General features: G+C 43.6%; 1 protein-coding gene across 1 annotated transcript in view; it reads left to right on the top strand.

Moving 5' to 3' along the window:
• Window positions 1-27241, top strand: part of ADGRL4 (adhesion G protein-coupled receptor L4) — a 158946-nt gene that overhangs the window by 10922 nt on the left and 120783 nt on the right. The gene's annotated exons all lie outside the window — the stretch shown is intronic.

Here is a 27241-nt window from a genome sequence, read left to right as displayed (position 1 = left end):
AGAAACTGAGTTGATTGTGACAAATTGGGTTTTTATAGCGGATCGTTCACCTGACCACACGTGTCCAGTTTGGGCTCCTGATTCATTCTTGCTGCTCTCCTGGGTATTATGTGTTTTTTGTTTTTTAGTAAATCTGCCAAATGGTCCCCCAGAGATAAGAGCCTTTTTATTCTGTATACAATTTTATGGTCTTTACAAGAGGGCGTGGCTAACAGTTTAACTATGCAGCCTAAAGACCCGCCCCAGAGGATCCTGTGAGCCACGCCTCCTTAGTAAAAACAATAAATATTTGTACTGAATAAAAAGGACCAGATCTTTTGAACTGTATGAAAGATTAAAAAAAAGAAACTGAGTTGATTGTGACAAATCAGGTTTTTATAGCAGATCTGTCACCTGACCACACGTGTCCAGTTTGGGCTCCTGATTCATTCTTGCTGTTCTCCTGGGTATTATGTGTTTTATTTTTAATAAATCTGCCAAGTGGTCCAATAGATATGAGCCTTTTTATTCTGTATACAACTTTATGGTCTTTACAAGAGGGCGTGGCTAACAGTTTAACTATGCAGCCTAAAGACCCGCCCCAGAGGATCCTGTGAGCAATAAAAATTTGTACTAAATAAAAAGGACCAGATCTCTTGAACTGTATGAAAGATTAAAAAAAAAGAAAAAATCTTATACTCCGGGTAGAAACGGGAATAAAATAAGAGAAGAAACTCATCACTTTTGGCATACTGGCAGTCTCTCTTTAACTTTTAGTTATTAGCTGAAATTGATTGGAGGAATCCGTATCTGGCCAAGAAAATATATTCTTACATGCCAACCAATTAAATCTATGATCCATGTAGTAATATGCGGAGCGGACAGATTCCTCTTTTGTTAGAAATTCTATGTTGTAGATCCAATTTCTGGACCCTATGAAATGGCACATTGGAGAGAGTTGCCTGTAAACGACAATGCCTTTAAGAGGGTTCTCTGGGTTCTGGGTTTAGTTTTGGTCCATACGAGATGTTTCAATGATCTAAAGTCATTAGTTGGACTTGTCATATGACATAACGGCATGAAAGAAATGGCCATAAGACCTGTTGGACGTACGGCATTGTGGACAGGAGACAATGTGTGTCTAGAGGGGTGTACTTACTTACTTAGCTTTTTTCCTGGCTATGAGACGAGCAACCTTACTAACATGCTTTTGTGATACTCTGCTGGGAGATGTGTGTGGTATAGAGTCTGTGTCTATGAGGCGGTCACCCGGCGGTTGTAATACTTGTGATACAGAGTACGGCCGGTCTAAGGTTTTCCCAGAATGTTGCTATAATGTATCCAATTTGTACGGTAACGTGTGTTATTTCCTCAGACTCCCACAATGCACTTCTCTCTGATTAGCGGAAATCAGCTGAATTTAGGACTTTCTGTCTGAACAGAGAATCAATCACAAAATTAGCAAATATTAGTGGAAGATACGTCAATCTGTAAAAATGTAATTCAGCACTGTCTTGTGATCTGTGGCCTCTGGACAATAAGCTTTGTGCAATTGTATGAGATTTCCATGAATTGACCCCGGTGACTTGTTACCGGGACATAACTATAGTGGGTGCAGTTGCACCATTACCCTGCAGCCTAGAAGGACTTAAAATGTCAGTGTGTCCCATAGTAGAACACCAGCGATAGGACAGATCCGTGATGGTTGGAGATCTCTGTTGGAGATTTTGCATTGGAAGCTCCAAGTCATACTATGGCTGTCACATTGCATTGCCCGTTTGTTGCTTTCCTTCTTGACAGCTCTCAATTTAGAATTGTTGTCCAGCTACAAAGTATTCTGTGCAGTAAAATTGTGTTTTTTGTGTGTGTAGTTTTGCTATGTTACAGTTGAGAATAGAAAGCACCAAACAGCAACAGTAGAGCTACAAAAGCACCGGGAAAACTTCAAAAACATCTTAGAAATCCTTGACCAAGATTATCAGTTTGGAGATATTATAGCTCCAGACTATGTCTGATGCAGAAAGGCGAGAACTTATCACCTTCTTACAACTGAAGATAGAACGCATCGAATAGTACAACCGATGCACCAAAAACACACATAAAATCCTTGCAGTTGGCAGCTTTCAGCTTTGTCGTACAATATCTTAAGATCATGTCCTGTGCAATATAGTTGTGGGGTCTTACTACATCTCAATCGTAGGCAGACAGGACCGGCTCCAAAAATGCAGGAAAAAAATCAATAGCATCCAGAAATGCACAAAAGTTTCTCCTTACTTGTGGTTCACAGTTTTGAGTTTCAATGTATCAAACTATACAATAACAAATTGTATTGTGGTACCGTGTTAGCCAGAAAAATCTATGTGAATATTTTTCTGCCCAATGATGACAGAAGTATTCTAGGAGTGATACCTTTATTGGCTAACCAGAAAAGAATATGTTTGCAAGCTTTCAGAGCACAGAGGCTCCTTCTTCAGGCAAGATTACGAAATGCAAAAGATTTTGTAATCTTGCCTGAAGAAGGAGCCTCTGTGCTCTGAAAGCTTGCAAACATATTATTTTCTGGTTAGCCAATAAAGGTATCACTCCTAGAATACTTCTGTCATCATTGGGCAGAAAAACATTCACATCAATGTATCAAACTGTAACTCTGGAGTCTAGATCGTATCCTGCGCGGGAAAGTGACGGATCTTTCACTGTATCACAATTAATTTAGACATCACCAGCAAAAAATCAAACGGGAATATTCAAAAACAGCTTAAAGAGCATAAAAGTTAGTTTACTTACCGTACTTGTTTGCAACTTTGAGTTTCAAAGTTTCTAAAAGTATCTGAGGGTCATCGTATCCTGTGCAGAGAAGTGGCGGCTGTTTTCAGTGTATCACAACTGATGACGGACGGTGCAACCAGGACAATTAATGCACCAAGAACGCATTAAAAATAGCAAAATGAATAAAATTTGTGGTTTTTTTTTCAGTTTTGATGAGTTGTTGCATAGTAGCTCTTGATCATATCGCGTGCGGAAAAGTTATGTTATGAAAAATGGAAAGTAGAAAGAGCAAGAATGAAACAAATGGAAAAAAAAAACTAAAATATCCAATTGTGTACAAAAAGATTTTGTAGTTTGTCAATGACCATTTTTCAAATTGGATGTTTGATACAGAAGCTCTTGGATATATCCTGTGAAAAAAAAGTGCTGGAGTTTTCACTCAATCACAATTGTCAGGTAGGACCAGCACAGAAAAATCAAGGGAAAAGTTTAAAAACTAAATAAAAATTCATTATTGTTTCCTTGTGGTTCACAGGTTTTAGTTTGGAAGTATCATGCAGTAGCACTAGATCATAATCCCGTCAAAACAGCGGTAAATTTTACTATATCAAAAGTGAAGGTAAACAGAACCAACAGTGCAGAGAAAACACGTGAAAAATAAAAAACACAAAAAAATAACAAAAATATACAACATGATATATAAATGAATATATATTTTTGTTCTTTTTAGCTTATTTTTACATGTTTTCTCTCCACTGTTAGCGATGGTTCCGTTTACCTTCACTTTTGATAAAGTGAAATTTACAACTGTTTTGGTAAATTTGCTAAATAAAAATAAGAATGGGAACAGGGGTCGGGATTTTAAGATGGATTGGATTGAGAAAAGAAAGAAAAAACTTTACACAGGAAAAAAACAAATTATCAACATGTTGTTATGCACCTTCAATTGTGATATCGTGAAAAAAAAAACAACCCTCACTTTTCTGCACGAAATATGAGCAATGACAAACTGAAAAGAGAAACATTTTATTAATTCATGTTTTTTATTTTTTTACTTATTTACTATATATATATATATATATATATATATATAGTAATAAAAAAACATAAAACATGAACAAAAACAAAAAAACATATATTAATAAAATGTTTTCCTTTTCATTTTGAAAGTATCATTTTTTTTCTTATTTACAGTTTTTTTATTCTTTTTTTAATCCAATCCATGATAAAATCCCAACCCCGTTCCCGTTTTCATTTTTCACTTGCTGACTTGCATCGCGAGCGGCGAGGAGATCGACATTACTAAAACATTAACTTTGCTTAGTAAATAGGACTAAGATCATACGGCTGAAAAGAACGGCTCTTCCACAGGCTTTTGTTTCTGCCGTCTCCAGTGGTTTCTCACTCCACTGTCAAACCTTGTAGTAGCTCTTTTTTCTTCCGGAAGAAAAAAAAAAATAATAAAAATTCAGATAATTATAGCCACGAAAAAAAAAAAAGAAAGAATCCCTGTCTGCTTCTTGAAAGCAGAAGAATAAGGGAGATGGCAATGCGGGCTGACACCAGCAATAGTAGACATGTCAGGTTAGACCAGAGAGCGACAGTAGTGACACAATTGGTGGCGAAAACAGCAGTGATCAAAAGCGACGATTACACAATAGGATCTGCCAAACCCAAAGTAACAACAGAGAAAGGAGGAAACTAGTGGAAAACAAATAATTTTGGTTTTGCAAAGGAGAAAGGAAGAATTGTCAGTTTGATCCTTCTTGCCAGGGTTAGGCATCGTACTCTGCACTGTGGTGGGAAGATGCAACTCCTGAATATGAATTGTCTTCTGGATCCAAGGAGACAACAATTCAGTGCTGGTTAATAAAGGGTAACTTCATCCAGAGTACAAAAGTGACAAATTGACTTTGTACCTGGGCTTTGGACTTGTCCCTTTAACTGTAGGTATTCTTAAAGTAAAGCTCTGGAAGCCCCATCCAATATTGAGATCGTGTGGATACAATAATGCACGTTATCCAGACTCCTGCTACAATGGCCGGGATCGGAGATAACTCTGATCCTGGTTGTTTATACCCCATAGATACTATGATCAATCAGAGCCGTGTGCATCTGAATGATTACACAGAGAGGGATCTCCCATCATCCTAATAACTCACTGTCATCGTTGATATACCATATAACAGTAAATACATTAGAATATTATAAACAACAGAAGAGGGGAACAACATGTGGGTAATTAATTGTGCTAGAAGCAAAAGAATGTTGTTAAATAAAGTGCTTGTGCTTGAAATAAGGAGAAGCTGTATGCCCAAGTCTCATACAGAGTATAGAAAGCATATGGTTTTACACCTAAAGTGCCCTGAATATTAGCACTATGGGTAAGCAAACCCTTCTTATTGAAGGCATGCCCCTTGAAGAAGTGTGGACGAAACGCGCGTCGGGGTGGAGGGACACAGCACTAACTCCACAACAGTGTCTCTCACATCTGAGGTCACTAATTTGTTCCTTTTTATAAACTTGTCTTTATCAAATATTCAATAAATTTCTGATTCATTAGTAAAAATCTTTTCTATTTTGTGCTTTTTCTGTTCACTCCTCACTATCGGTGGGATTAGAGCGCACAGAGGACTGTGGTGCAGGATCGGTCAGGGGCTAAGGATTATTATGCTTTTACCTTTCTCAGACCTCATTACATTGGCAGTTTATCGTCTGTCATTTTGCTGCATTTGCACAAAGCGAAATAACAAGAAAATTATGATTGCGGAAAATCTGAAATTTTTGGTAAAATTAGAAGTGAATTCTATTTATCGTGAACCAAGTCGCTCATCTCTTTGCTAAGTGACTGGGACCAGTAGACGAGCTGTGAAAAGTGCCGAACTAATCAGTGCGAGGAAGAGGGGGCATCGCTCATCTGAGCATTTTCTTGGCACTGTCGAGCATTGGGGGCGCTAAGAGATGGGCTCCACCGATTCTAAAATGCATAGACCATCAACATTAAATACCTGGATAACCCCTTTTAATTTTAAGAAGTAGACCATGAAATTGATCTGGAGCCCCTAAAAATGAAGGGTCCACCATTGGCCGTGTGAACTCTGACTCCCACAAGAAACTGTGACCCATTCACATCACATCACATAAATCGTGGCCATCAATGTCTCACGAGGTGGCTCAGTGCCGTGCATCGCCAGTATCTGTCTCTTCCCAGCCATAATAAATATTCATAATGCACCAAATTGTTACAAAGTTACCAGTAGAAGAATATTTCCTTTTACCTGTATTTATATGTAGCTGCCATAAAGTAAAACTATGTTTCCTCCGCTCCCACCTTTAGAAGCCCCCATGACATCCACTAAATAAATACACAAAATTCAGAGCTAAAAATTAAACCGTTATTCACCGTGAAAAGGGCAAAATATGAGTCACGAACTGGGTCCATTCTACAGGAAAGGTAAATCTTGTGCATTATTAAACGCTGCATCCGCGGTTACTTATAACAATAGATGACCCCACAAATGCCCAGAGCCGATAACAATGTGACATAAAGAGCGAATGATCATATAATAAGTCCACGTACAAGTCCCGGGTGTCACATACAGATACAAGTGACTGCGCCAAAGCCACGTCCGGGTCCTGGAGGAGATCACAGGGGGGCTCAGCGGAAATATATTAAAATATATATCAACCTCTGGCTTCCACAATAAAGCTGAGCGCTGGGATCAGCCTCTGATGGGGCTACAGCCTCATAGAACTGCAGGTTCCCCTCGTGGGGTAGAAATTTCATTGGGGACCTGGTGTCACCGGCTCATATTGTAGATTGATGAGCTCATATAATTTCACACTCCGACATTCGGTGCCAGAAATTACTCCTGAACCGAGACCCGAGTCCTGGAGGGAAGCGTGCTAGTGAGGGCAACATACATGAATAATATCCTACAAATGTAGGAAGATGGCGAGATAGGTAGAGGATAGATAAATAGATAGATAATAGATAGATAGATACATAAATAGATAGATAATAGATAAATAGATAATAGATAGATAGATAGATAGATAGATAGATAGATAATACATAGATAGGAGATAGATAGATAAATAGATAATAGATAGATAGATAATAAATAATAGATAGATAATAGATAGATAATAGATAATAGCTAGATAATAGATAATAGATAGATAATATATAAAAAAGATAATAGATAAATAAGATAGATAAATAGATAGAGAGATAGATAGATAGATATATGATAGATAGATAATAGATAGATAATAGAGAGATAATAGATAGATGATAGATAATAGATAAAATATAGATGATAGATAGATAATAGATAATAGTTAGATAATACATAGATAATAGATAGATTATAGATACAGGTGCTTCTCCCAAAATTAGAATATCATCAAAAAGTTAATTTATTTCAGTTCTTCAATACAAAAAGTGAAACTCCTATATTCTATAGAGTCATTACACACAGAGTGATCTATTTCACTGTTTATTTCTGTTAATGTTGATGATTATGGCTTACAGCCGATGAAAACCCAGAAGTCATTATCTCAGTAAATTAGAATACTTTATAACACCAGCTTGAAAAATGATTATAAAATCAGAAATGTTCCCCTACTGAAATGTATGTTCAGTAAATGCGATCAATACTTGGTCAGGCTCCTTTTCCATCAATTATTGCATCAATGCGGCGTGGCATGGAGGCGATCAGCCTGTGGCACTGCTGAGGGGTTATGGAAGCCCAGGTTGCTTTGATAGCAGCCTTCAGCTCGTCTGCATTGTTGGGTCTGGTGTCTCTCATCTTCCTCTTGACAATACTCCATAGATTCTCTATAGGGTTAAGGTCAGGCGAGTTTGCTGCCAATCAAGCCCAGTGATACTGTTGTTTTTACACCAGGTATTGGCACTTTTCGCAGTGTGGACAGGGGCCAAGTCCTGCTGGAGAATGACATTTGGAACTCCAAAAAGCTTGTCGGCAGAGGGAAGCATGTGTCCTGGTAGACGGTTGCGCTGACTTTGGTCTTGATAAAACACACACTTTTCCCTTGTTCCTCCAAACGTAACAATGATCATTTTTCCACCAAAATTCAATTTTAGTTTCATCAGACTACAGGACATATCTCCATGTGTGGATTTGCAAACAATAATCTGGCTTTTTATGTTTCTTTTGGAGTAATGGTTTCTTCCTGGCAGAGCGGCCTTTCAGGCCATGTTGATACAGTACTCGATTCACTGTGGATATTGACACAGTCTTACCAGCTTCCACCATCATCTTCACAAGGTCTTTTGCTTTTGTCCTTGGGTTGATATGCACAAGTCGAACCAAAGAATGTTAATCTCTGGGACACAGAACCCCTCTCCTTCCTGAGCTGTATGATGGCTGGACATTCCCATCTTGTTTGTACTTGTGTGTAATTGTTTGTACAGATGAACGAGACATCTTCAGGTATGTTGAAACTGACCAGAGGATGAGCCAGACTCGTGCAAGTCCACAATTCTCTTCCTGATATCGTGGCCGATTTCTTGAGAATGGCTTCCCTCCTCCATCACTGCTTTCAACTGTATCGGCATCGTGGATACTGATACAGTTGAAAGTGTGATACCGGGCGAGGGGAGCACTCTATAGTAAGAGGAGCACTCTATTGTAAGATTTCTTCAGCTCTGTATGGTAGCATTTTTTCTGTACTGTATGCAGTGCCCCTCCTCAGCAGATCACTGCTCGGCACAGCGTGGCGCAATGGAGTGACGTCATCATGCCTGCTGCCTGAGATGTCAGACGCTGAGGGAGAATGATGGGGGAGGGAGCCAACGGCTTACCTCTTCCATCATTGCGTTCAACTAAATAGACATCCTGGATGCTCTATAATAAGATTTCTTCCACGTGTATGGTAGTATTTCTTCAGCACTGTATGGTAGTATTTTTTTAGCGCTGTATTGTAGAATTTCATCAGCATTGTACGGTAGCACTTCTTCAGTGCTTTATTGTATTATTTCTTCAGCACTGTATGGCAGTGTTTCCTCAGCACTGTATGGTAGCACTTCTTCAGCACTGTATGGTATTATGTCTTCAGCACTGTATGGTAACATTTCTTCAGCACTCTATGGTAGCACTTCTTCAGCACTCTATGGTAGCACTTCTTCAGAACTGTATGGTAACATTTCTTCAGCACTGTATGGCAGTATTTCTTCAGCACTGTATGGTATCACTTCTTCAGTACTGTATGGTAGTATTTCTTCAGCACTGTATGTTAGCACTTCTTCAGCACTGTATGGTAGCAATTCTTCAGCACTGTATGGTAACATTTCTTCAGCACTGTATGGTAGCACTTCTTCTGCACTGCATGTTAGTATTTCTTTAGCACTGTATGTTAGTATTTATTTAGCACTGTATGGTAGTATTTCTTCTGCACTGTATGGTAGCACTTATTCACTGTATGTTAGTATTTCTTTTGCACTGTATTGTAGCACTTCTACAGTGTATGTTAGTATTTCTTCTGCAGTGTATGGTAGCACTTCTTCACTGTATGGTACTATTTCTTCTGCACTGTATGGAAGTATTTCTTCTGCACTGTATGGTAACATTTCTTCAGCACTCTATGGTAGCACTTCTTCAGCACTCTATGGTAGCACTTCTTCAGAACTGTATGGTAACATTTCTTCAGCACTGTATGGCAGTATTTCTTCAGCACTGTATGGTATCACTTCTTCAGCACTGTATGGTAGTATTACTTCAGCATTGTATGTTAGCACTTCTTCAGCACTGTATGGTAGCAATTCTTCAGCACTGTATGGTAACATTTCTTCAGCACTGTATGGTAGCACTTCTTCTGCACTGCATGTTAGTATTTCTTTAGCACTGTATGTTAGTATTTATTTAGCACTGTATGGTAGTATTTCTTCTGCACTGTATGGTAGCACTTATTCACTGTATGTTAGTATTTCTTTTGCACTGTATTGTAGCACTTCTACAGTGTATGTTAGTATTTCTTCTGCAGTGTATGGTAGCACTTATTCACTGTATGGTACTATTTCTTCTGCACTGTATGGTAGTATTTCTTCTGCACTGTATGGTAACATTTCTTCTACACTGTATGGTAACATTTCTTCTGCACTGTATGGTAGCACTTCTTCTTTACTGTATGGTAGTATGTCTTTAGCACTGTATAGCAATACAGCATTTGTATGACAGAAGTTTTCAGCACCGCATGACAGTATTTTTTCAGCACTGCAGAATTTTTTCAGCACTGTATTTCAATACTTCTCCACCACATTTTTAGATTAGTTTGAGTTATTAAAGTATTTCTTTCTTTTTCCAAGTAAATCCATTAAGTGCCGCAATGAGTTATTTTGCCCCATGGCCTCCATATTCCTTGCCCCCGATGCCAGGAAACGTGACCACTCTTAGGCCATGTTCACACAGTGCGTTTTTTACCGCGGAACCGCGGCGGTTTTGCCGCTGCGGTTCCGCGGCTGTTTTCCATGCAGGGTACAGTACACTGTACCCTATGGAAAACAGGACACACTGTGCACATGGTCCGGAAATTGTAAAAAAAAAGACGCGCTGAATAGCTCCCGGAAAAAAGAAGGAGCATGTCAATTCTTTTTCCGGAGCCGCAGCGGTTCTGCACCCATAGACCTCCATTGTGAGGTCCAAACCGCAGTAAAACCCGCAGATCAAAAATATATCTGCGGGTTTTACTGCGGTTTGATGTGCAGAACCGCTGCAGCAGGAAGTGCGGGGAGCGGGCGGAAGTGCGTGGGCGGAGTGTGGCTGCCCCCCCCGTGCTCCGATCCCGCCCCCCCGTGCTCCGATGCCCCCCCCCAGTGCTCCGATGCCCCCCCCCAGTGCTCTGATGCCCCCCCCGTGCCCTAATCTCCCCCCCTTATACTCACCCGGCGTCCCGGTGTCCGTCCGGCCGTCTTCTCCCTGGGCGCCGCCATCTTGCAAAATGGCGGGCGCATGCGCAGTGCGCCCGCCGAATCTGCCGGCCGGCAGATATGGCGGGCGCATGCGCAGTGCGCCCGCCGAATCTGCCGGCCGGCAGATTCGTTCCAAAGTGCATTTTGATCACTGAGATATAACCTATCTCAGTGATCAAAATAAAAAAATAGTAAATGACACCCCCCCCCCTTTGTCACCCCCATAGGTAGGGACAATAAAAAAAATAAAGAATTTTTTTTTTTTTTTTTTTTCACTAAGGTTAGAATAGGGGTAGGGGTAGGGTTAGGGGTAGGGTTAGGGGTAGGGTTAGGGGTAGGGTTAGGGGTAGGGTTAGGGTTAGGGGTAGGGTTAGGGGTAGGGTTAGGGGTAGGGTTAGGGTTAGGGGTAGGGTTAGGGGTAGGGTTAGGGTTAGGGGTAGGGTTAGGGTTAGGGGTAGGGTTAGGGTATTTTCAGCCATTTTAACCCTAAAAAAATTCCTAGAAAACACACAGACTCTGGCTAGAAAACTGCATCAAAAAAACGCATCAAAAAACGCATCAAAAAACGCATCAAAAACGGACCAAAAAAGGACCAAAAAAAGGACCTGCGTTTTCTGCCAAGAGCTGCAGTTTTTTAAAAAACAGTCAGGAAAAAAAAAGGATGGAAATCCTGAACGTGTGAACATACCCTTATAGACACGGCTACTTATCAGTTCTCTATTGTTTTCATTCTCGTCTAATGAAACAAAAGTATCCATGGACAAAGGAAAGAAAACAGCAAAGAGAATGACGCAACGGTGCACATCCCGCTGGGGGGACTTCAGTGCAGGAAACACGACTCTGGGTGGGTGACAAAGTGACGCTACTATCCCTACTATCACAGGACGGAACATTCCAGACCACGGGAACATCTGCAAGATATCCGGAGAGAGAAGGCACATCGGCAGCATCTTTACCAAGAAATGAGCCTCCTGTGCAGCCAATCACACCCACCCCTCCTATTAGGGGAAATGAAGGGTTAAGCCAACATATCAGTTTTTGCAGTTTTTCTCGGCATACTTTCCGGCAGCGCAATATTCCTCCTTTATTTCCTATTTTCCGTTCCTCCATGTAATACATATTAATAACCGCCCGGCTTTATGTGACAGGTTGACTCTTATGCGCAGGTTACGCCGCTTTCTCTTTTAATTAGAATTTGCAGAATATTTGCGGACAGGATGGAAATTCTTGGTGAATTTGGGTTGATTTTATCAGCGGAGATCCCGATGTTCCAGTCACGTGTGATTAATTCCTCCACGCTCGTCCCATTTATCACTGACACATCTACATACCGGTGACTGCAGTTATATATTATTCATGTCCTTATGCTACAGAGCAAACATGTTCACGCTAATATGTAAAACACGTGAAAATATGTAAACGCCGCGCCACATATTATAGGGGAGGCGATATCCTACAGCCACATATTACGGGGTAGTGATATCTTACAGCCACATATTATAGGGGAGGCAATATCCTACAGCCACATATTACGGGGTAGTGATATTCTACGGCCACATATTACGGGGTAGTGATATCCTACAGCCACATATTACGGGGTAGTGATATCCTACAGCCACATATTACGGGGTAGTGATATCCTACGGCCACATATTACGGGGTAGTGATATCCTACAGCCACATATTATAGGGGAGGCGATATCCTACAGCCACATATTACGGGGTAGTGATATCCTACGGCCACATATTACGGGGTAGTGATATCCTACAGCCACATATTATAGGGGAGGCGATATCCTACAGCCACATATTACGGGGTAGTGATATCCTACGGCCACATATTACGGGGTAGTGATATCCTACAGCCACATATTACGGGGTAGTGATATCCTACGGCCACATATTACGGGGTAGTGATATCCTACAGCCACATATTATAGGGGAGGCGATATCCTACAGCCACATATTACGGGGTAGTGATATCCTACAGCCACATATTACGGGGTAGTGATATCCTACAGCCACATATTACGGGGTAGTGATATCCTACGGCCACATATTACGGGGTAGTGATATCCTACAGCCACATATTATAGGGGAGGCGATATCCTACAGCCACATATTACGGGGTAGTGATATCCTACGGCCACATATTACGGGGTAGTGATATCCTACAGCCACATATTATAGGGGAGGCGATATCCTACAGCCACATATTACGGGGTAGTGATATCCTACAGCCACATATTACGGGGTAGTGTTATCCTACAGCCACATATTACGGGGGAGGCGATATCCTACAGCCACATATTATAGGGGAGGCGATATCCTACAGCCACATATTACGGGGTAGTGATATCCTACAGCCACATATTACGGGGTAGTGATATCCTACAGCCACATATTATAGGGGAGGCGATATCCTACAGCCACATATTATGGGGTAGTGATATCCTACGGCCACATATTACGGGGTAGTGATATCCTACAGCCACATATTACGGGGGAGGCGATATCCTACGGCCACATATTACGGGGTAGTGATATCCTACAGCCACATATTACGGGGTAGTGATATCCTACAGCCACATATTACGGGGTAGTGATATCCTACGGCCACATATTACGGGGTAGTGATATCCTACAGCCACATATTACGGGGTAGTGATATTCTACAGCCACATATTACGGGGTAGTGATATCCTACGGCCACATATTACGGGGTAGTGATATTCTACAGCCACATATTACGGGGTAGTGATATCCTACAGCCACATATTACGGGGTAGTGATATCCTACGGCCACATATTACGGGGTAGTGATATCCTACAGCCACATATTACGGGGTAGTGATATTCTACAGCCACATATTACGGGGTAGTGATATCCTACGGCCACATATTACGAGGTAGTGATATCCTACAGCCACATATTATGGGGTAGTGTTATCCTACAGCCACATATTATAAGGGAGGCAATATCCTACAGCCACATATTACGGGGTAGTGATATCCTACGGCCACATATTACGGGGTAGTGATATCCTACAGCCACATATTACGGGGTAGTGATATTCTACAGCCACATATTACGGGGTAGTGATATCCTACGGCCACATATTACGGGGTAGTGATATCCTACAGCCACATATTATGGGGTAGTGTTATCCTACAGCCACATATTATAAGGGAGGCAATATCCTACAGCCACATATTACGGGGTAGTGATATCCTACAGCCACATATTATGGGGTAGTGATATCCTACGGCCACATATTACGGGGTAGTGATATCCTACAGCCACATATTACAGGGTAGTGATATCCTACAGCCACATATTATGGGGTAGTGATATCCTACGGCCACATATTACGGGGTAGTGATATCCTACAGCCACATATTACGGGGTAGTGATATCCTACAGCCACATATTACGGGGTAGTGATATCCTACAGCCACATATTACGGGGTAGTGATATCCTATGGCCACAAATTACGGGGTAGTGATATCCTACAGCCACATATTACGGGGTAGTGATATCCTACAGCCACATATTACGGGGTAGTGATATCCTACAGCCACATATTACGGGGTAGTGATATTCTACGGCCACATATTACGGGGTAGTCATATCCTACAGCCACATATTATGGGGTAGTCATATCCTACAGCCACATATTACGGGGGAGGCGATATCCTACAGCCACATATTACGGGGTAGTGATATCCTACAGCCACATATTACGGGGTAGTGATATCCTACGGCCACATATTACGGGGTAGTCATATCCTACAGCCACATATTATGGGGTAGTCATATCCTACAGCCACATATTACGGGGGAGGCGATATCCTACAGCCACATATTACGGGGTAGTGATATCCTACAGCCACATATTATGGGGTAGTGTTATCCTACAGCCACATATTATAAGGGAGGCAATATCCTACAGCCACATATTATAGGGGAGGCGATATCCTACAGCCACATATTATAGGGGAGGCGATATCCTACAGCCACATATTACGGGGTAGTGATATCCTACAGCCACATATTACGGGGTAGTGATATTCTACAGCCACATATTACGGGGTAGTGATATCCTACGGCCACATATTACGGGGTAGTGTTATCCTACAGCCACATATTACGGGGTAGGGATATCCTACAGCCACATATTATAAGGGAGGCAATATCCTACAGCCACATATTACGGGGTAGTCATATCCTACGGCCACATATTACGGGGTAGTGATATCCTACAGCCACATATTACGGGGTAGGGATATCCTACAGCCACATATTACGGGGTAGTGATATCCTACAGCCACATATTATGGGGTAGTGTTATCCTACAGCCACATATTATAAGGGAGGCAATATCCTACAGCCACATATTACGGGGTAGTGATATCCTATGGCCACATATTATGGGGTAGTGATATCCTACGGCCACATATTACGGGGTAGTGATATCCTACAGCCACATATTATAAGGGAGGCAATATCCTACAGCCACATATTACGGGGTAGGGATATCCTACAGCCACATATTATGGGGTAGTGATATCCTACAGCCACATATTATGGGGTAGTGATATCCTACGGCCACATAACGGGGTAGTGATATCCTACAGCCACATATTACAGGGTAGTGATATCCTACAGCCACATATTATGGGGTAGTGATATCCTACGGCCACATATTACGGGGTAGTGATATCCTACAGCCACATATTACGGGGTAGTGATATCCTACAGCCACATATTACGGGGTAGTGATATCCTACGGCCACATATTACGGGGTAGTGATATCCTATGGCCACAAATTACGGGGTAGTGATATCCTACAGCCACATATTACGGGGTAGTGATATCCTACAGCCACATATTACGGGGTAGTGATATTCTACGGCCACATATTACGGGGTAGTCATATCCTACAGCCACATATTATGGGGTAGTCATATCCTACAGCCACATATTACGGGGGAGGCGATATCCTACAGCCACATATTACGGGGTAGTGATATCCTACAGCCACATATTACGGGGTAGTGATATCCTACGGCCACATATTACGGGGTAGTCATATCCTACAGCCACATATTATGGGGTAGTCATATCCTACAGCCACATATTACGGGGGAGGCGATATCCTACAGCCACATATTACGGGGTAGTGATATCCTACAGCCACATATTATGGGGTAGTCATATCCTACAGCCACATATTATGGGGTGGTGATATCCTACAGCCACATATTACGGGGTAGTGATATCCAACGGCCACATATTACGGGGTAGTGTTATCCTACAGCCACATATTATAAGGGAGGCAATATCCTACAGCCACATATTATAGGGGAGGCGATATCCTACAGCCACATATTACGGGGTAGTGATATCCTACGGCCACATATTACGGGGTAGTGATATCCTACAGCCACATATTACGGGGTAGTGATATTCTACAGCCACATATTACGGGGTAGTGATATCCTACGGCCACATATTACGGGGTAGTGTTATCCTACAGCCACATATTATAAGGGAGGCAATATCCTACAGCCACATATTACGGGGTAGTCATATCCTACGGCCACATATTACGGGGTAGTGATATCCTACAGCCACATATTACGGGGTAGTGATATCCTACGGCCACATAACGGGGTAGTGATATCCTACAGCCACATATTACAGGGTAGTGATATCCTACGGCCACATATTACGGGGTAGTGATATCCTACAGCCACATATTACGGGGTAGTGATATCCTACAGCCACATATTACGGGGTAGTGATATCCTACGGCCACATATTACGGGGTAGTGATATCCTATGGCCACAAATTACGGGGTAGTGATATCCTACAGCCACATATTACGGGGTAGTGATATCCTACAGCCACATATTACGGGGTAGTGATATCCTACAGCCACATATTACGGGGTAGTGATATTCTACGGCCACATATTACGGGGTAGTGATATCCTACGGCCACATATTACGGGGTAGTCATATCCTACGGCCACATATTACGGGGTAGTGATATCCTACAGCCACATATTACAGGGTAGTGATATCCTACAGCCACATATTACGGGGGAGGCGATATCCTACAGCCAGATATTATGGGGTAGTGATATCCTACAGCCACATATTATGGGGTGGTGATATCCTACAGCCACATATTACGGGGTAGTGATATCCTACGGCCACATATTACGGGGGAGGCGATATCCTACAGCCACATATTACGGGGTAGTGATATCCTACAGCCACATATTATGGGGTGGTGATATCCTACAGCCACATATTACGGGGTAGTGATATCCTACGGCCACATATTACGGGGGAGGCGATATCCTACGGCCACATATTATGGGGTAGTGATATCCTATAGCCACATATTATGGGGTGGTGATATCCTACAGCCACATATTACGGGGTAGTGATATCCTACGGCCACATATTACGGTGGAGGCGATATCCTATGGCCACATATTACGGGGTAGTGATATCCTACAGCCACATATTATGGGGTAGTGATATCCTACAGCCTCATATTACGGGGTAGTGATATCCTACAGCCACATATTACGGGGTAGTGATATCCTACGGCCACATATTACAGGGTAGTGATATCCTACAGCCACATATTACGGGGGAGGCGATATCCTACAGCCACATATTACGGGGTATTGATATCCTACAGCCACATATTATGGGGTAGTCATATCCTACAGCCACATATTACGGGGTAGTGATATCCTACGGCCACATATTACGGGGTAGTCATATCCTACGGCCACATATTACGGGGTAGTGATATCCTACAGCCACATATTATGGGGTAGTGATATCCTACAGCCACATATTACGGGGTAGTCATATCCTACAGCGACATATTACGGGGTAGTGATATCCTACAGCCACATATTACGGGGTACTGATATCCTACAGCCACATATTACGGGGGAGGCGATATCTTACGGCCACATATTACGGGGTAGTGATATCCTACAGCCACATATTACGGGGGAGGCGATATCCTACGGCCACATATTACGGGGTAGTGATATCCTACAGCCACATATTACGGGGTAGTGATATCCTACGGCCACATATTACGGGGTAGTGATATTCTACAGCCACATATTTCGGGTAGTCATATCCTACGGACACATAGTACGGGGTAGTGATATCCTACGGCCACATATTACGAGGTAGTGATATCCTACGGCCGCATATTATGGGGTAGTCATATCCTACAGCCACATATTATGGGGTAGTTATATCCTACGGCCACATATTACGGGGTAGTGATATCCTATGGCCACATATTATGGGGTAGTCATATCCTACGGACACATATTGCGGAGTAGTGATATCCTACAGCCACATATTATATGGGAGGCGATATCCTACAGCGACATATATTACGGGGTAGTGATATCCTACGGCCACATATTACGGGGTAGTCATATCCTACGGCCACATATTACGGGGTAGTGATATCCTACGGCCACATATTACGAGGTAGTGATATCCTATGGCCACATATTTCGGGTAGTCATATCCTACGGACACATATTGCGGAGTAGTGATATCCTACAGCCACATATTATATGGGAGGCGATATCCTACAGCCACATATTACGGGGTAGTGATATCCTACGGCCACATATTACGGGGTAGTGATATCCTACAGCCACACATTACGGGGTAGTGATATCCTACGGCCACATATTACGGGGTAGTGATATCCTACGGCCACATATTATAAGGGAGGCGATATCCTACGGCCACATATTACGGGGTAGTGATATCCTACGGCCACATATTATAAGGGAGGCGATATCCTACAGCCACATATTACGGGGTAGTGATATCCTACAGCCACATATTACGGGGTAGTGATATCCTACGGCCACATATTACGGGGTAGTGATATCCTACAGCCACATATTACGGCGTAGTGATATCCTACGGCCACATATTATAAGGGAGGCGATATCCTACGGCCACATATTACGGGATAGTCATATCCTACGGCCACATATTACGGGGTAGTCATATCCTACAGCCACATATTATGGGGTAGTGATATTCTACAGCCACATATTACGGGGTAGTGATATCCTACGGCCACATATTACGGGGTAGTGATATCCTACGGCCACATATTACGGCGTAGTGATATCCTACGGCCACATATTATAAGGGAGGCAATATCCTACAGCCACATATTACGGGGTAGTGATATCCTACAGCCACATATTACGGGGTAGTGATATCCTACGGCCACATATTACGGGGTAGTGATATCCTACAGCCACATATTACGGGGTAGTGATATCCTACGGCCACATATTATAAGGGAGGCGATATCCTACAGCCACATATTACGGGGTAGTGATATCCTACGGCCACATATTACGGGGTAGTCATATCCTACGGCCACATATTACGGGGTAGTGATATCCTACGGCCACATATTATAAGGGAGGCGATATCCTACAGCCACATATTACGGGGTAGTGATATCCTTCGGCCACATATTACGGGGTAGTCAGATCCTACAGCCACATATTACGAGGTAGTGATATCCTACGGCCACATATTACGGGGTAGTGATATCCTACAGCCACATATTACGGGGTAGTGATATCCTACGGCCACATATTACGGGGTAGTGATATCCTACGGCCACATATTATAAGGGAGGCGATATCCTACAGCCACATATTACGGGGTAGTGATATCCTACAGCCACATATTACGGGGTAGTGATATCCTACGGCCACATATTACGGGGTAGTGATATCCTACGGCCACATATTACGGGGTAGTGATATCCTACGGCCACATATTAGGGGGTAGTGATATCCTACGGCCACATATTACGGGGTAGTGATATACTACGGCCACATATTATAAGGGAGGCGATATCCTACAGCCACATATTACGGGGTAGTGATATGCTACGGCCACATATTACAGGGTAGTGATATCCTACAGCCACATATTACGGGGTAGTGATATCCTACGGCCACATATTACGGGGTAGTGATATCCTACGGCCACATATTACGGGGTAGTGATATCCTACGGCCACATATTAGGGGGTAGTGATATCCTACGGCCACATATTACGGGGTAGTGATATCCTACGGCCACATATTATAAGGGAGGCGATATCCTACAGCCACATATTACGGGGTAGTGATATCCTACGGCCACATATTACGGGGTAGTGATATCCTACAGCCACATATTACGGGGTAGTGATATCCTACGGCCACATATTACGGGGTAGTGATATCCTACGGCCACATATTACGGGGTAGTGATATCCTACGGCCACATATTAGGGGGTAGTGATATCCTACAGCCACATATTACGGGGTAGTGATATCCTACGGCCACATATTACGGGGTAGTGATATCCTACGGCCACATATTACGGGGTAGTGATATCCTACAGCCACATATTACGGGGTAGTGATATCCTACGGCCACATATTATAAGGGAGGCGATATCCTACAGCCACATATTACGGGGTAGTGATATCCTACGGCCACATATTACGGGGTAGTCATATCCTACGGCCACATATTACGGGGTAGTGATATCCTACGGCCACATATTATAAGGGAGGCGATATCCTACAGCCACATATTACGGGGTAGTGATATCCTTCGGCCACATATTACGGGGTAGTCAGATCCTACAGCCACATATTACGAGGTAGTGATATCCTACGGCCACATATTACGGGGTAGTGATATCCTACAGCCACATATTACGGGGTAGTGATATCCTACGGCCACATATTACGGGGTAGTGATATCCTACGGCCACATATTATAAGGGAGGCGATATCCTACAGCCACATATTACGGGGTAGTGATATCCTACAGCCACATATTACGGGGTAGTGATATCCTACGGCCACATATTACAGGGTAGTGATATCCTACAGCCACATATTACGGGGTAGTGATATCCTACGGCCACATATTACGGGGTAGTGATATCCTACGGCCACATATTACGGGGTAGTGATATCCTACGGCCACATATTACGGGGTAGTGATATCCTACGGCCACATATTAGGGGGTAGTGATATCCTACGGCCACATATTACGGGGTAGTGATATCCTACGGCCACATATTATAAGGGAGGCGATATCCTACAGCCACATATTACGGGGTAGTGATATCCTACGGCCACATATTACAGGGTAGTGATATCCTACAGCCACATATTACGGGGTAGTGATATCCTACGGCCACATATTACGGGGTAGTGATATCCTACGGCCACATATTAGGGGGTAGTGATATCCTACGGCCACATATTACGGGGTAGTGATATCCTACGGCCACATATTATAAGGGAGGCGATATCCTACAGCCACATATTACGGGGTAGTGATATCCTACGGCCACATATTACGGGGTATTGATATCCTACGGCCACATATTACGGGGTAGTGATATCCTACGGCCACATATTAGGGGGTAGTGATATCCTACGGCCACATATTCCGGGGTAGTGATATCCTACGACCACATATTACAGGGTTGTCATATCCTACGGACACATATTATGGGGTAGTGATATCCAATGGCCACATGCCGCTGCATTCTTGTTTATGTAAAATCCAAATTGGTCCAACCGGTATTTAAAAGGCAGTTCCCAAAATATCAGGTTGCCCAGGAACTTTAGGATAGTGAATAAGTGGCTAATCACTGATGGACCAAACATAGGGACCCCCATAAATCCCAAGAGCCCCAAGAATGGGTCTGTAACATCCTGAATGAAGTCGGGGTGCACATTCTCAGCTGCTGATTGATTGGCTATGGGACTGTTGGAAATCTAAGGGTGCAGCACTCGCCAGCCTCATAGACAATAAGTGGCGCAAAGGCTGAGCATGCGCCACTCCACTTATTCTCGGAGGCCAGAGACTGACCTTGGGATCGCTGGGGGTCCCATTAATGATAACTTCAGCAATCAGCACGTTATAGGCTGTGGGTTACTTGACTTTTTGAGGAATACACCTTAAATCTAAGATCCAATAATCCACAAATTTGGATACATTGGCTTTCATTGTATAGACCAGTGTGTGATGTAGACATAAAAAACATGTTCTCCATTTTTTTTTATAAAGTTTGCAACAGAATTGTTTGGTTTTGCCCAGGATTCGTTTGTTTGTTTTTTACCCCAGAAGCAGCGCCTCCATAGGTTGTGTCTGGTATTGCAGCTCATTCTCACTCGTGATTGGGGCAATATCATACACCGACCGTGGACAAAAATGAAAACAAAGCAAAAGAAAAAAATAAGAAACAGTAATTTTGACTTTGGTTTTGAGGGCTTTTTTGGCATTCACAGTGCGACAGAAAAAAAAAGTTAAAATGCACCAAATTCATAGGTGGTGCTGTGGATCTTACATAGCGCTTTGTTAAGACTTGAGTTCACAGTACAAGTTTGGATGAGTTTGGAGCGCCCCCATGGGGCCGTGGGGAACTCGGTACCGGGTCCTTCGGTTCACAGGGGGATGTCACGGTGGCTGACCCGATTCGTGGCCCTGGGATCCGCTGGGGTGTTGTTATGGCAGCTGGATGGTATACCTTCCCACAGGTGAAGTATGTCCCCAGAGCTTCCCAGTGTGTAGATGGTAGAATGGTGAGAGGCGCAGTGAATAACGAGGACACAGGGTTGCAGTCTCTTTACCTTTACTGAAGGCTTCAGCATCCACAGTCCAGGGCACCAGATCACAGGGCAGCGAGAGTCCGGCCGGTTTGGAGGCAAGTCCAGAGTCCCCTTGTCCAGGTGGAAATCAGTAGCCTTCCCTTGCCCTGCAGTGTTGTAGTTCCTTACTGCCTATGACTTCACATAAGGTCCTCACAGATGTAATGTCTCTCTCTCTCTGTCCCCAATATAGGATGGGACAAACCCGTATGACTGGTGGCTTGAGGCTTTTTACAGGGACTCTATCATGCCCCAGACTCTAAGGGGTGCCACCTCGCCTCCTGGGTGTAGAGCGGACAGGTAACGTGAAATTAGCTGTCCTGTCGGTCTCTGGAGCAAGGCATAAAGGTCATTACTCCCTCGGTGTTCCGGCTACCGGGATCCCATGCCTCAGAAGGAGGCAGCCTGTGTAGGGCTGGTCCCCTTCTGGTATCCTCTCCTTTGCTACGACTTCCTTCACGCTCGCTGCAATACAGTTCTGCCTTCTGTGTGTCTCTTCCTAGGAGCTGCAGCTCTGAGGGCATGCACAGCTCCGTGTCCTTCTCCTTCCTTCTCTGAAAGGATCCCACCCCTGCCAGGGACCAACTACCTGAGCGGAGCTCAGCCAGCTACTGACTTTCCCTACAGGCTACCAGTTTTACCTATGTGGGTAGTCACCTAACAAATAGGAGCAAGAGCTTCCCCTGGTGGCCTGGAGTGTGAAATGTGTTGCATGTTTGTGATACCTGGATGCAGTTATCCTTCTTTTCCTCCAAACGTAGCATCACTCTCCCCGAGAGGAAAGCAATACCACTGCGACGACCAGGACCCTGGGGCGCCGCAAATCAGCACTTTGAGATTCTGCCACTATTTGGGAAGTGTCATACGGCCGTATAACTGGGACAAGGATCGCAACGCAATGCTCGGACTGGCTGGCGGCTCTCACATGTGTCACACTTGGGTGGGGAGAGCCGACGGCCAGTCCGGGCATTGCGTGATGACCTCTTCTGAGTTACACAGCCGACTGACTCTTCCATCATGCTGATTTACAACTTGTCCTCACATCACTTACTGTGTTTTTTATGCCTATTTGCAATTGAGCTAGTTGCTGAAAGAAACTTTAGAGTTGTGCATGAATTAGTTTTCTTTTCAGTGAATTTTGGATATGTATATATAGATATATAGATATGTTCTTTATGTAATTTGTGCTTCTGGATCAGAGGAGAACCTGAGTCCTAATGGAATAATTAGAGAAGAATATTTCATAATGTGACGAGGGCAGAACAGGAACATCTCTCTGTACAGATCAGCATCGCACCTTCCAGGAAATTAGATTTTTTTTTCTCCAGGTTTTTTTCGGGGGGCAATGGGGGGATTTGATTAGAGCTTAATAACACAAGAAATCTGCAAATCTCTCTGCAGTCAATTAGAGCCTGTACTGTGTCTAAAATCTATCCTGCAGGGTTATTCTCGTGTTCTTCGCTGGATAACATTGCAAAGTGTTTGTAAAAACAAGAAACTTTGCAATTTACTCCTCATTAAAATTCTTTTTCATTCTCAAGAAACTGAGGCCTCATCCATTATGTTGTCTACGGCCTATTGCCTAGAGTGCCGGTCACCTCTGCGGTCTATCAGCGGTGGCCGAACATGTACAGATCCTACAAGCTCTTTCCAGTAGATCTTATAAGCGCGGATCATCTGAAGTTGAACGGATCTCTGGATCTGGAAAAATTCAGTGCAACTGCGCTCCTCTGATGCTGCAAAGACAACGTGTGGAGGGAAAGTTTCAGAGAGAACTGAGAGAACTTTGTGCTGTTCTGGCTGCAAGGAAGAGTCGTTGGCTGCAAGAAAGATTACACAGCTTGAGACGAACTGCGTTTGTTAAATAGACTTTCCCGGTTACAGCAAAGGGTGGCTGCTCTGTGCTAGTTTGTGAAGCCACGAAGATACTGAGAAGGGGACTTACAGTTTCCAGGAGCAAGGAGAAGACCACGCTTTGCAGAGCTGACAGGAATCCGTGCGCACCACCGTTTTGGACTTCGGGGGCCCCCTGGGACTGGACCTGTGTCCCCAACATCACCGTGAGTTTGTTCCTGTATGGTGCACCTGTTAGGGCATAGTGCAGGCTTCAGTAGTTAGAGCACGGTAGCCGTGTGGCCTGCGTAGTAAAGGCCAGGGAGGTTATATGCAGAGTAGCATTGATATATGTTTTATTGTGTCAAGTTGCTTGTGAGACAGATTCTGAGTTTGTAATTGTTGAAGCACGGTGTTATTTTACAGACAAGATAACTCGTGTGCATTATCTTTTGCTATTGTAAACCCCTGTTTGCACCTTCCTTGTCCCTTCCATTCCCTGTCTCCCAATAAATCTATCCTTTGTTGTTTGCACCTCATCTTGTGTACAGTAGTCTTCCTGCATCTTGGTGGTCCCCCCAGCCATCGCTTCATTGCTGTTATACGTTGGCACGTTGTTACATTGCTGTGTTACATTGCTGTGTTACATTGCTGTGATACGTTGGCACATTGTTACATTGCTGTGTTACATTGCTGTGTTACATTGCTGTGATACGTTGGCACGTTGTTACATTGCTGTGATACGTTGGCACATTGTTACATTGCTGTGATACGTTGGCACGTTGTTACATTGCTGTGATACGTTGGTACGTTGCTACATTGCTGTGTTACATTGCTGTGATACGTTGACACGTTGTTACATTGCTGTGATATGTTGCTACATTGCTGTGTTACATTGCTGTGATACATTGCTACATTGCTGTGTTACATTGCTGTGATACGTTGGCACATTGTTACATTGCCGTGTTACATTGCTGTGATACGTTGGTACGTTGCTACATTGCTGTGATACGTTGACGTGTTGTTACATTACTGTGTTATATTGCTGTGATACGTTGGCACATTGTTACATTGCCGTGTTACGTTGCTGTGTTAATTGCTATGTTACATTGCTGATACATTGTCTGCCAACGTATCACTGCAATGTAACACAGCAATGTAACAATGTGCCAACGGTTGCTGTGTTACATTGCTGTGCCCTGTGTTACACTGTGTTCACTTTTTGCAGTGCTTGTTCAGAATGATTCTGCCTGAAAAATACGTTTTATGGAAGAGTCCACATGGTTTATGGTGTTCCTAACATTATTTTTGCTTTGTCGGAATCATTCTGGTCAGATGTAAATCTTTCTTCTGAATTATGAAATGTATTTTTATTCAAGGTGTTTTGTTGGCGTTTTTTACAATTTTTTAGGCTGTTGTCATAACAAAAAACACATAAAATAACGAAAATGAAATAAAATGCGGTATGGACGAGGATCTCTCTACATTGTCTCCAATAGTCCAGTCCTGTAACCCTCTGGTCAGTGGACCCCGGGTCGCGCTGGCGTTTCCCCCTTTCTGGCCAGGTTTGCCGGACGGATTGATTTGTATTTCTGGAGCTTTTTCCATCATATTGTGATGCTGCTGCTGCTGCACTCAGGCGAATCTCCGGGAATAGAAACTTCTGACAAGTTACAGAGAAGTGTTTGAATGCAGAGAGGTTTTTCCATGAGCGCCTGGCATTGTTAGTGGAAAGTTTCCCCCGTGGATTAGACAGACACTAAACTTAGAAAACACAGTAGGGCCGCTGCCATCAGCCGGGTTTGATGCCACTTGCGCGTTCTGCCTCCTTGGCTGACAGCCGCGCACTATTCCTGAAGTTCTCCACTTTTTTCCAGTTGTTACTGCACTTTCCTGTCTCAATGGATGGAAGTAATTACAATATCAGAAATAAATGTGAATCTTCCCACAGGAAAGTTCTATATCTGAGACCTCAGCATTGAATGGAGCAGCCGCGTACCACGTCTCGCTCTTCACGGATTGTGGCACTACTACTCCCAGCAGGCTGAGCGGTATCTGGGGAGCCACGGACCGGGGATTGTGTCTGCGCCGAGCGATTCTGTTATACAAAGAAGACTTATTTATTGTAACAACAAAACATGTTGCAACTTTTCGCTACACATTCCCTTATTCCACATTTCCCCCCTACTGCCCTGGACCACCGGGGATGTGGAGTCACTGCCACCCTAGGACACCAGGGATGCTAACAACGTTAACTCCTTATTGTCCTACTGCACTTGGCTCATGTTAACCCCTTACTACTGTAAACCAGCTGCGATGCCGGGATTAACCCCTTCTATTCTTGGACACCAGAGGTGCTGCTGATATAAATCCTTTACTAGACCAGCAGGGACTGAGACTTTAACCCCCCTAACCCCCACCTAGTGGGATTCTGAGATTTGCCCCTCCTCTAGACCACAGGTTGTGGATATTAACCCCTTGCTGCCCCAGGCCATCAAATATGCTAATATTGACCCCTTACTGCTTTAGGAAACCTGGGATGCTGAATGTAACTCTTGTCTCCCCTAGGACACCAGGGATGCTGCCATTATTGCTCCAGAGCACAGGGATGCTGCCATTAACCCCTTACTACCAGGGGCGTAACTTCAAACTCATGGGCCCCGATGCGAAAGCTCCATCGAGGCCCCCAAATATTTTAATTCTTTAATACCAATAGTCTTTTTCTATAAACCAAAGGGACTTTTAGGGCCCCCTAGCCTCCAGGGCAACCCCTGCACCTGTTGTTTTTACGCCCCTACTTACTGCCCTACCCCTTGATCATTAGGGATCTTGACATTAACGCTTTATTACCCAAGAGACCCATTCCCTACCCCTAGCCCAGCCATTTAACCCCTTCCTCGTCACAACCCCTCGACATTGACCTCTTATGCCCTGCAAGCTTTCAGGACTTGCTGGAAGTTG

Source organism: Ranitomeya imitator, chromosome 8 (genome assembly GCF_032444005.1).
Source record: "Ranitomeya imitator isolate aRanImi1 chromosome 8, aRanImi1.pri, whole genome shotgun sequence".
Lineage (NCBI taxonomy): Eukaryota > Metazoa > Chordata > Amphibia > Anura > Dendrobatidae > Ranitomeya > Ranitomeya imitator.
This window is presented reverse-complemented; position numbering and strand designations above follow the sequence as displayed.